General features: G+C 47.4%; 2 non-coding genes across 2 annotated transcripts; both read right to left on the minus strand.

Moving 5' to 3' along the window:
- Positions 1–346: 346 nt before the first annotated feature.
- TRNAN-AUU (transfer RNA asparagine (anticodon AUU)) lies at positions 347–419 on the minus strand. The gene has a single exon. It is a non-coding gene; the product is annotated as a tRNA-Asn (tRNA).
- A 368-nt stretch (positions 420–787) lies between these two features.
- Positions 788–860, minus strand: TRNAN-AUU (transfer RNA asparagine (anticodon AUU)). The gene has a single exon. It is a non-coding gene; the product is annotated as a tRNA-Asn (tRNA).
- Between the last annotated feature and the right edge of the window lie 11,200 nt (positions 861–12,060).

Below are 12,060 nucleotides of genomic sequence, written 5' to 3' on the forward strand. Positions count from 1 at the left end.
GTATTTTTGAAAAACTTTGGCTTTTTACGTTACATTTGAGATCTCGCAACACCGCTCCCGGGTGGGCTCAAACCACTAACCTTTCGGTTAACAGCCGAAGGCGCAAACCATTGAGCCACGGAAGCTTGGAAATTAAATGGTTGTCAGGAATTGTGGAAAAACTTTGAATTTTTACGTCACATCTGAGACCTCACCACACCGCTCCCGGATGGGCTCGAACCACCAACCTTTCGGTTAACAGCCGAACGCGCTAACCATTGCGCCACGGAAGCCCAAAAATTAAATGGTCGTCAGGTATTGCTGAAAAACTCTGGCTTTTTACGTTACATTTGAGATCTCGCAACACAGCTCCCGGGTGGGCTCGACCCACCAACCTTTCGGTTAATAGCCGAACGCGCTAACCATTGAGCCACGGAAGCTTAGAAATTAAATGGTTGTCAGGTATTGTTGAAAACTTATGACTTTTTACGTTACATCTGAGACCTCACAACACCGCTCCCGGGTGGGCTCGAACCACCAACCTTTCGGTTAACAGCTGAACGCGATAACCATTGCACAACGGAAGCCCAAATATTAAATGGACGTCATGTATTGTGGAAAAACTTTGACTTTTTACGTCACATCTGAGACCTCACAATACCGCTCCCGGATGGGCTCGAACCATCAACCTTTCGGTTAACAGCCGAACGCGCTAACCATTGCGCCACGGAAGCCCAAAAATTAAATGGTCGTCAGGTATTGCTGAAAAACTCTGGCTTTTTACGTTACATTTGAGATCTCGCAACACAGCTCCCGGGTGGGCTCGACCCACCAACCTTTCGGTTAATAGCCGAACGCGCTAACCATTGAGCCACGGAAGCTTAGAAATTAAATGGTTGTCAGGTATTGTTGAAAACTTATGACTTTTTACGTTACATCTGAGACCTCACAACACCGCTCCCGGGTGGGCTCGAACCACCAACCTTTCGGTTAACAGCTGAACGCGATAACCATTGCACAACGGAAGCCCAAATATTAAATGGACGTCATGTATTGTGGAAAAACTTTGACTTTTTACGTCACATCTGAGACCTCACAACACCGCTCCCGGATGGGCTCGAACCATCAACCTTTCGGTTAACAGCCGAACGCGCTAACCATTGAGCCACGGAAGCTCAGAAATTAAATGGTTGTCAGGTATTGTGGAAAACTTATGACTTTTTACGCTACATCTGAGACCCCACAACACCTCTCCTGGGTGAGCTTGAACCACCAACCTTTCGGTTAACAGCTGAACGCGCTAACCATTGCGCCACGGAAGCCCAAAAATTAAATGGTCTTCAGGTATTGTGGAAAAACTTTGACTTTTTACGTTACTTATAAAACTTAACACCAACGTTCCCGCGTGGGCTGGAACCACCAACCTTTCGGTAAACAGATGAACGCGATAACCATTGCGCCCGGGAAGCCCAAAAATTAAACGGATGTCAGGTATTGTGGAAAAACTTTGACTTTTTACGTCTCATCTGAGACCTCACAACACCGCTCCCGGATGGGATCGAACCACCAACCTTTCGGTTAACAGCCGAACGCGCTAACCATTGCGCCACGGAAGCAAAAATATTAAATGGACGTCAGGTATTGTGGAAAAACTTTGACTTTTTACGTCACATCTGACACCTCACAACACCGCTCCCGGGTGGGCTCGAACCACCAACCTTTCGGTTAACAGCCGAACGCGCTAACCATTGAGCCACGGAAGCTCAGGAATTAAATGGTTGTCAGGTATCGTGGAAAACTTATGACTTTTTACGCTACATCTGAAACCCCACAACACCTCTCCCGGGTGGGCTGGAACCACCAACCTTTCGGCTAACAGCTGAACGCGCTAACCATTCCGCCACGGAAGCCCAAAAATTAAATGTTCGTCAGGCATTGTGGAAAAACACTGACTTTTTACGTTACATCTGAGACCTCACAACACCGCTCCCGGATGGGCTCGAACCACCAACCTTTCGGTTAACAGCCGAACGCGCTAACCATTGCACCACGGAAGCCCAAAAATTAAATTTTCGTCAAGTATTGTTGAAAAACTTTGGCTTTTTACGTTACATTTGATATCTCACAACACCGCTCCCGGGTGGGCTCGAACCACCAATCTTTCGGCTAACAGCCGAACGCGCTAACCATTGCGCCACGGAAGCTCAAAAATTCAATGGTTGTCCGGTATTGTGGAAAACTTATGACTTTTTACGCTACATCTGAGACCCCACAACACCTCTCCTGGGTGAGCTTGAACCACCAACCTTTCGGTTAACAACTGAACGCGGTAACCATTGCGCCACGGAAGCCCAAAAATTAAATGGTCTTCAGGTATTGTGGAAAAACATTGACTTTTTACGTTACTTATAAAACTTAACACCAACGTTCCCGCGTTGGCTGGAACCACCAACCTTTCGGTAAACAGATGAACGCGACAACCATTGCGCCCGGGAAGCCCAAAAATTAAACGGATGTCAGGTATTGTGGAAAAACTTTGACTTTTTACGTCACATCTGAGACCTCACAACACCGCTCCCGGATGGGATCGAACCACCAACCTTTCGGTTAACTGCCGAACGCGCTAACCATTGCGCCACGGAAGCAAAAATATTAAATGGACGTCAGGTATTGTGAAAAAACTTTGATTTTTTACGTCACATCTGACACCTCACAACACCGCTCCCGGTTGGGCTCGAACCACCAACCTTTCGGTTAACAGCCGAACGCGCTAACCATTGAGCCACGGAAGCTCAGGAATTAATGGTTGTCAGGTATCGTGGAAAACTTATGACTTTTTACGCTACATCTGAAACCCCACAACACCTCTCCCGGGTGGGCTGGAACCACCAACCTTTCGGTTAACATCCGAACGCGCTAACCATTGCACCACGGAAGCCCAAAAATTAAATGGTTGTCAGGTATTGTGGAAAAACTTTGACTTTTTACGTCACATCTGAGACCTCACCACACCGCTCCCGGATGGGCTCGAACCACCAACCTTTCGGTTAACAGCCGAACGCGCTAACCATTGCGTCCGGGAAGCCCAAAAATTAAACGGATGTCGGGTATTGTGGAAAAACTTTGACTTTTTACGTAACATCTGAGACCTCACAACACCGCTCCCGGATGGGCTCGAACCACCAACCTTTCGGTTAACAGCCGAACGCGCTAACCATTACACCACGGAAGCCCAAAAATTAAATGGTCCCTACTGAAGAGTAAGCAACTAACCCCTTTATATCTCTTTGGGACAAACATACCATTCTTATAATTACCCCTCCCCCCAAAAAAAAAGATAAAATAATATCCCCGTACTCAACTAAAAACTCTAAATATAAGGGGATTAACCGTAGTATACCATACCCTCCTATTTTTAGCATTACACCAGCCAAAATCATTGAACCAAAAACAGGTGCTTCTACATGAGCCTTTGGTAATCATAAATGCACTATATACCCGGGTAACTTAATTAAGAAAGCTAAATAAATAAAAAAAAATAAATAAGAAGAACTCCTAAGATAGGCACGGGGCTTACAAGTCACAATGTGACTTAGCCCCGTGGTATACTGTATCTGTAATGCAAATAAAATAAACATTTTGAATTGAATTGAATTGAAACTTTGGCTTTTTACGTTACATTTGATATCTCACAACACCGCTCCCGGGTGGGCTCGAACCACCAACCTTTCGGTTAACAGCCGAACGCGCTAACCATTGCGCCACGGAAGCTCAGAAATTCAATGGTTGTCCGGTATTGTGGAAAACTTATGACTTTTTACGCTACATCTGAGACCCCACAACACCTCTCCTGGGTGAGCTTGAACCACCAACCTTTCGGTTAACAGCTGAACGCGCTAACCATTGCGCCACGGAAGCCCAAATATTAAATGGTCTTCAGGTATTGTGGAAAAACTTTGACTTTTTACGTTACATCTGAGACCTCACAACACCGCTCCCGGGTGGGCTCGAACCACCAACCATTCGGTTAACAGCTGAACGCGATAACCATTGCGCAACGGAAGCCCAAATATTAAATGGACGTCAGGTATTGCGGAAAAACTTTGACTTTTTACGTCACATCTGAGACCTCACAACACCGCTCCCGGATGGGATCGAACCACCAAACTTTCGGTTAACAGCCGAACGCGCTAACCATTGCGCCTCGGAAGCAAATATATTAAATGGACGTCAGGTATTGTGGAAAAACTTTGACTTTTTACGTCACATCTGACACCGCACAACACCGCTCCCGGGTGGGCTCGAACCACCAACCTTTCGGTTAACAGCCGAACGCGCTAACCATTGAGCCACGGAAGCTCCGGAATTCAATGGTTGTCAGGTATCGTGGAAAACGTATGACTTTCTACGCTACATCTGAAACCCCACGACACCTCTCCCGGGTGGGCTGGAACCACCAACCTATCGGCTAACAGCTGAACGCGCTAACCATTCCGCCACGGAAGCCCAAAAATTAAATGTTCGTCAGGCATTGTGGAAAAACACTGACTTTTTACGTTACATTTGAGATCTCGCAACACCGCTCCCGGGTGGGCTCAAACCACTAACCTTTCGGTTAACAGCCGAACGCGCTAACCATTGAGCCACCGAAGCTTGGAAATTAAATGGTTGTAAGGTATTGTGCAAAAACTTTGACTTTTTACGTCACATCTGAGACCTCACCACACCGCTCCCGGATGGGCTCGAACCACCAACCTTTCGGTTAACAGCCGAACGCGCTAACCATTGCGCCACGGAAGCCCAAAAATTAAATGGTCGTCAGGTATTGTTGAAAAACTTTGGCTTTTTACGTTACATTTGAGATCTCGCAACACCGCTCCCGGGTGGGCTCAAACCACTAACCTTTCGGTTAACAGCCGAACGCGCTAACTATTGAGCCACGGAAGCTTGGAAATTAAATGGTTGTCAGGTATTGTGGAAAAACTTTGACTTTTTACGTCACATCTGAGACCTCACCACACCGCTCCCGGATGGGCTCGAACCACCAACCTTTCGGTTAACAGCCGAACGCGCTAACCATTGCGCCACGGAAGCCCAAAAATTAAATGGTCGTCAGGTATTGTTGAAAAACTTTGGCTTTTTACGTTACATTTGAGATCTCGCAACACCGCTCCCGGGTGGGCTCAAACCACTAACCTTTCGGTTAACAGCCGAACGCGCTAACTATTGAGCCACGGAAGCTTGGAAATTAAATGGTTGTCAGGTATTGTGGAAAAACTTTGACTTTTTACGTAACATCTGAGACCTCACAACACCGCTCCCGGATGGGCTTGAACCACCAACCTTTCGGTTAACAGCCGAACGCGCTAACCATTACTTCACGGAAGCCCAAAAATTAAATGGTCGGCAAGTATTGTTGAAAAACTTTGGCTTTTTACGTTACATTTGATATCTCACAACACCGCTCCCGGGTGGGCTCGAACCACCAACCTTTCGGTTAACAGCCGAACGCGCTAACCATTGCGCCACGGAAGCTCAGAAATTCAATGGTTGTCCGGTATTGTGGAAAACTTATGACTTTTTACGCTACATCTGAGACCCCACAACACCTCTCCTGGGTGAGCTTGAACCACCAACCTTTCGGTTAACAGCTGAACGCGCTAACCATTGCGCCACGGAAGCCCAAAAATTAAATGGTCTTCAGGTATTGTGGAAAAACTTTGACTTTTTACGTTACATCTGAGACCTCACAACACCGCTCCCGGGTGGGCTCGAACCACCAACCATTCGGTTAACAGCTGAACGCGATAAGCATTGCGCAACGGAAGCCCAAATATTAAATGGACGTCAGGTATTGCGGAAAAACTTTGACTTTTTACGTCACATCTGAGACCTCACAACACCGCTCCCGGATGGGATCGAACCACCAACCTTTCGGTTAACAGCCGAACGCGCTAACCATTGAGCCACGGAAGCTTGGAAATTAAATGGTTGTCAGGTATTGTGGAAAAACTTTGACCTTTTACGTCACATCTGAGACCTCACCACACCGCTCCCGGATGGGCTCGAACCACCAACCTTTCGGTTAACAGCCGAACGCGCTAACCATTGAGCCACGGAAGCTTGGAAATTAAATGGTTGTCAGGTATTGTGCAAAAACTTTGACTTTTTACGTCACATCTGAGACCTAACCACACCGCTCCCGGATAGGCTCGAACCACCAACCTTTCGGTTAACAGCCGAACGCGCTAACCATTGCGCCACGGAAGCCCAAAAATTAAATGGTCGTCAGGTATTGTTGAAAAACTTTGGCTTTTTACGTTACATTTGAGATCTCGCAACACCGCTCCCGGGTGGGCTCAAACCACTAACCTTTCGGTTAACAGCCGAACGCGCTAACTATTGAGCCACGGAAGCTTGGAAATTAAATGGTTGTCAGGTATTGTGGAAAAACTTTGACTTTTTACGTCACATCTGAGACCTCACCACACCGCTCCCGGATGGGCTCGAACCACCAACCTTTCGGTTAACAGCCGAACGCGCTAACCATTGCGCCACGGAAGCCCAAAAATTAAATGGTCGTCAGGTATTGTTGAAAAACTTTGGCTTTTTACGTTACATTTGAGATCTCGCAACACCGCTCCCGGGTGGGCTCAAACCACTAACCTTTCGGTTAACAGCCGAACGCGCTAACTATTGAGCCACGGAAGCTTGGAAATTAAATGGTTGTCAGGTATTGTGGAAAAACTTTGACTTTTTACGTAACATCTGAGACCTCACAACACCGCTCCCGGATGGGCTCGAACCACCAACCTTTCGGTTAACAGCCGAACGCGCTAACCATTACTTCACGGAAGCCCAAAAATTAAATGGTCGGCAAGTATTGTTGAAAAACTTTGGCTTTTTACGTTACATTTGATATCTCACAACACCGCTCCCGGGTGGGCTCGAACCACCAACCTTTCGGTTAACAGCCGAACGCGCTAACCATTGCGCCACGGAAGCTCAGAAATTCAATGGTTGTCCGGTATTGTGGAAAACTTATGACTTTTTACGCTACATCTGAGACCCCACAACACCTCTCCTGGGTGAGCTTGAACCACCAACCTTTCGGTTAACAGCTGAACGCGCTAACCATTGCGCCACGGAAGCCCAAAAATTAAATGGTCTTCAGGTATTGTGGAAAAACTTTGACTTTTTACGTTACATCTGAGACCTCACAACACCGCTCCCGGGTGGGCTCGAACCACCAACCATTCGGTTAACAGCTGAACGCGATAAGCATTGCGCAACGGAAGCCCAAATATTAAATGGACGTCAGGTATTGCGGAAAAACTTTGACTTTTTACGTCACATCTGAGACCTCACAACACCGCTCCCGGATGGGATCGAACCACCAACCTTTCGGTTAACAGCCGAACGCGCTAACCATTGCGCCACGGAAGCAAAAATATTAAATGGACGTCAGGTATTGTGGAAAAACTTTGACTTTTTACGTCACATCTGACACCGCACAACACCGCTCCCGGGTGGGCTCGAACCACCAACCTTTCGATTAACAGCCGAACGCGGTAACCATTGAGCCACGGAAGCTCCGGAATTCAATGGTTGTCAGGTATCGTGGAAAACTTATGACTTTCTACGCTACATCTGAAACCCCACAACACCTCTCCCGGGTGGGCTGGAACCACCAACCTATCGGCTAACAGCTGAACGCGCTAACCATTCCGCCACGGAAGCCCAAAAATTAAATGTTCGTCAGGCATTGTGGAAAAACACTGACTTTTTACGTTACATCTGAGACCTCACAACACCGCTTCCGGATGGGCTCGAACCACCAACCTTTCGGTTAACAGCCGAACGCGCTAACCATTGCACCACGGAAGCCCAAAAATTAAATGGTCGTCGAGTATTGTTGAAAAACTTTGGCTTTTTACGTTACATTTGATATCTCACAACACCGCTCCCGGGTGGGCTCGAACCACCAACCTTTCGGTTAACAGCCGAACGCGCTAACCATTGCGCCACGGAAGCTCAGAAATTCAATGGTTGTCCGGTATTGTGGAAAACTAAGACTTTTTACGTAACTTATAAAACTTAACACTAACGTTCCCGGGTGGGCTTGAGCCACCAACCTTTCGGATAACAGCCGAACGCGCTAACCATTGCACCACGCAAGCCCAAAAACTAAATGGTCGTCAGGTATTGTGGAAAAACTTTTATATTTTAGGTTACATCTGACACCTCACAACACCGCTCCCGGGTGGGCTTGAACCACCAACCTTTCGGTTAACAGATGAACGCGATAACAATTGCGCCACGGAAGCCCAAAAATTAAATGGTCGTCAGGTATTGTTGAAAAACTTTGGCTTTTTACGTAACATTTGAGATCTCGCAACACCGCTCCCGGGTGGGCTCGAACCACCAACTTTTCGGTTTACAGCCGAACGCGCTAACCATTGCGACCTCACAACACCGCTCCCGGACGGGCTCGAACCACCAACCTTTCGGTTAACAGCCGAACGCGCTAACCATTGCGCCACGGAAGCCCAAAAATTAAATGGACGTCCGGCATTGTTGAAAAACTTTGGCTTTTTACGTTACATTTGAGATCTCGCAACACCGCTCCCGGGTGGGCTCGAACCACCAACCTTGCGGTTAACAGCCGAACGCGCTAACCATTGAGCCACGGAAGCTCAGAAATTAAATGGTTTTCAGGTATTGTTGAAAACTTATGACTTTTTACACTACATCTGAAACCCTACAACATCTCTCCCGGGTGGGCTCCAACCACCAACCTTTCGGTTAACAGCCGAACGCGCTAACCATTGAGCGACGGAAGCCCAAAAATTAAATGGTCTTCAGTAATTGTGGTAAAACTTTGACTTTTTACGTTACTTATAAAACTTAACACCAACGTTCCCGGGTGGGCTGGAACCACCAACCTTTCGGTAAACAGGTGAACGCGATAACCGTTGCGCCCCGGAAGCCCAAAAATTAAATGGACGTCAGGTATTGTTGAAAAACTTTGGCTTTTTACGTTACATTTGAGATCTCGCAGCACCGCTCCCGGGTGGGCTCGAACCACCAACCTTTCGGTTAACAGCCGAACGCGCTAACCATTGAGCCACGGAAGCTCAGAAATTAAATGGTCGTCAGGTATTGTTGAAAAACTTTGGCTTTTTACGTTACATTTGAGATATCGCAACACCGCTCCCGGGTGAGCTCGAACCACCAACCTTTCGGTTAACAGCCGAACGCGCTAACCATTGAGCCACGGAAGCTCAGAAATTAAATGGTTGTCAGGTATTGTGGAAAACTTATGACTTTTGACGCTACATCTGAGACCCCACAACATCTCTCCCGGGTGGGCTCGAACCACCAACCTTTCGGTTAACAGCTGAACGCGCTAACCATTGCGCCACGGAAGCCCAAAAATTAAACGTTCGTCAGGTATTGTGGAAAAACACTGACTTTTTACGTAACATCTGAGACCTCACAACAACGCTCTTGGATGGGCTTGAACCTCCAAACTATCGGTTAAAAGCCGAACGCGCTAACCATTGAGCCACGGAAGCTCTGAAATTAAATGGTCGTCAGGTATTGTGGAAAAACTTTGACTTTTAACGTAACATCTTTAATCTCACAGCACCGCTCCTGGGTGGGCTCGAACCACCAACCTTTCGGTTAACAGCTGAACGCACTAACCATTGCGCCACGGAAGCCCAAAATTTAGATGATCGTCAGGCATTGTGGAAAAACTTTGACTTTTTACGTTACTTATAAAACTTAACACCAACGTTCCCGCGTGGGCTGGAACCACCAACCTTTCGGTAAACAGATGAACGCGATAACCATTTCGCCCGGGAATCCCAAAAATTAAACGGATGTCGGGTATTGTGGAAAAACTTTGACTTTTTACGTCACATCTGACACCTCACAACACCGCTCCCGGGTGGGCTCGAACCACCAACCTTTCGGTTAACAGCCGAACGCGCTAACCATTGAGCCACGGAAGCTCAGGAATTAAATGGTTGTCAGGTATCGTGGAAAACTTATGACTTTTTACGCTACATCTGAAACCCCACAACACCTCTCCCGGGTGGGCTGGAACCACCAACCTTTCGGCTAACAGCTGAACGCGCTAACCATTCCGCCACGGAAGCCCAAAAATTAAATGTTCGTCAGGCATTGTGGAAAAACACTGACTTTTTACGTAACATCTGCGACCTCACAACACCGCTCCCGGATGGGCTCGAACCACCAGCCTTTCGGTTAACAGCCGAACGCGCTAACCATTGCACCACGGAAGCCCAAAAATTAAATGGTCGTCAAGTATTGTTGAAAAACTTTGGCTTTTTACGTTACATTCGATATCTCACAACACCGCTCCCGGGTGGGCTCGAACCACCAACCTTTCGGTTAACAGCCAAACGCGCTAACCATTGCGCCATGGAAGCTCAGAAATTCAATGGTTGTCAGGTATTGTGGAAAACTTATGACTTTTGACGCTACATCTGAGACCCCACAACATCTCTCCCGGGTGGGCTCGAACCACCAACCTTTCGGCTAACAGCTGAACGCGCTAACCATTGCGCCACGGAAGCCCAAAAATTAAACGTTCGTCAGGTATTGTGGAAAAACACTGACTTTTTACGTTACATCTGAGACCTCACAACAACGCTCTTGGATGGGCTTGAACCTCCAAACTATCGGTTAAAAGCCGAACGCGCTAACCATTGAGCCACGGAAGCTCTGAAATTAAATGGTCGTCAGGTATTGTGGAAAAACTTTGACTTTTAACGTAACATCTTTAATCTCACAGCACCGCTCCTGCGTGGGCTCGAACCACCAACCTTTCGGTTAACAGCTGAACGCGCTAACCATTGCGCCACGGAAGCCCAAAATTTAGATGATCGTCAGGCATTGTGGAAAAACACCGACTTTTTACGTTACATCTGAGACCTCACAACACCGCTCCCGGATGGGCTCGAACCACCAACCTTTCGGTTAACAGCTGAACGCGCTAACCATTGCGCCACGGAAGCCCTAAAATTAAACGTTCGTCAGGTATTGTGGAAAAACACTGACATTTTACGTTACATTTGAGACCTTACAACAACGCTCTTGGATGGGCTTGAACCTCCAAACTATCGGTTAAAAGCCGAACGCGCTAACCATTGAGCCACGGAAGCCCTGAAATTAAATGGTCGTCAGGTATTGTGGAAAAACTTTGACTTTTAACGTAACATCTTTAATCTCACAGCACCGCTCCTGGGTGGGCTCGAACCACCAACCTTTCGGTTAACAGCTGAACGCGCTAACCCTTGCGCCACGGAAGCCCAAAAATTAAATGGTCTTCAGGTATTGTGGAAAAACTTTGACTTTTTACGTTACTTATAAAACTTAACACTAACGTTCCCGCGTGGGCTGGAACCACCAACCTTTCGGTAAATAGATGAACGCGATAACCATTGCGCCCGGGAAGCCCAAAAATTAAACGGATGTCGGGTATTGTGGAAAAACTTTGACTTTTTACGTCACATCTGAGGCCTAACAACACCGCTCCCGGATGGGATCGAACCACCAACCTTTCGGTTAACAGCCGAACGCGCCAACCATTGCGCCACGGAAGCAAAAATATTAAATGGACGTCAGGTATTGTGGAAAAACTTCGACTTTTTACGTCACATCTGACACCTCACAACACCGCTCCCGGGTGGGCTCGAACCACCAACCTTTCGGTTAACAGCCGAACGCGCTAACCATTGAGCCACGGAAGCTCAGGAATTAAATGGTTGTCAGGTATCGTGGAAAACTTATGACTTTTTACGCTACATCTGAAACCCCACAACACCTCTCCCGGGTGGGCTGGAACCACCAACCTTTCGGCTAACAGCTGAACGCGCTAACCATTCCGCCACGGAAGCCCAAAAATTAAATGTTCGTCAGGCATTGTGGAAAACACTGACTTTTTACGTTACATCTGCGACCTCACAACACCGCTCCCGGATGGGCTCGAACCACCAACCTTTCGGTTAACAGCCGAACGCGCTAACCATTGCACCACGGAAGCCCAAA

The sequence above is a fragment of the Phalangium opilio genome, unplaced genomic scaffold (assembly GCF_054372755.1).
Source record: "Phalangium opilio isolate 3A_F unplaced genomic scaffold, DU_Popi_V2 ptg001170l_1, whole genome shotgun sequence".
Lineage (NCBI taxonomy): Eukaryota > Metazoa > Arthropoda > Arachnida > Opiliones > Phalangiidae > Phalangium > Phalangium opilio.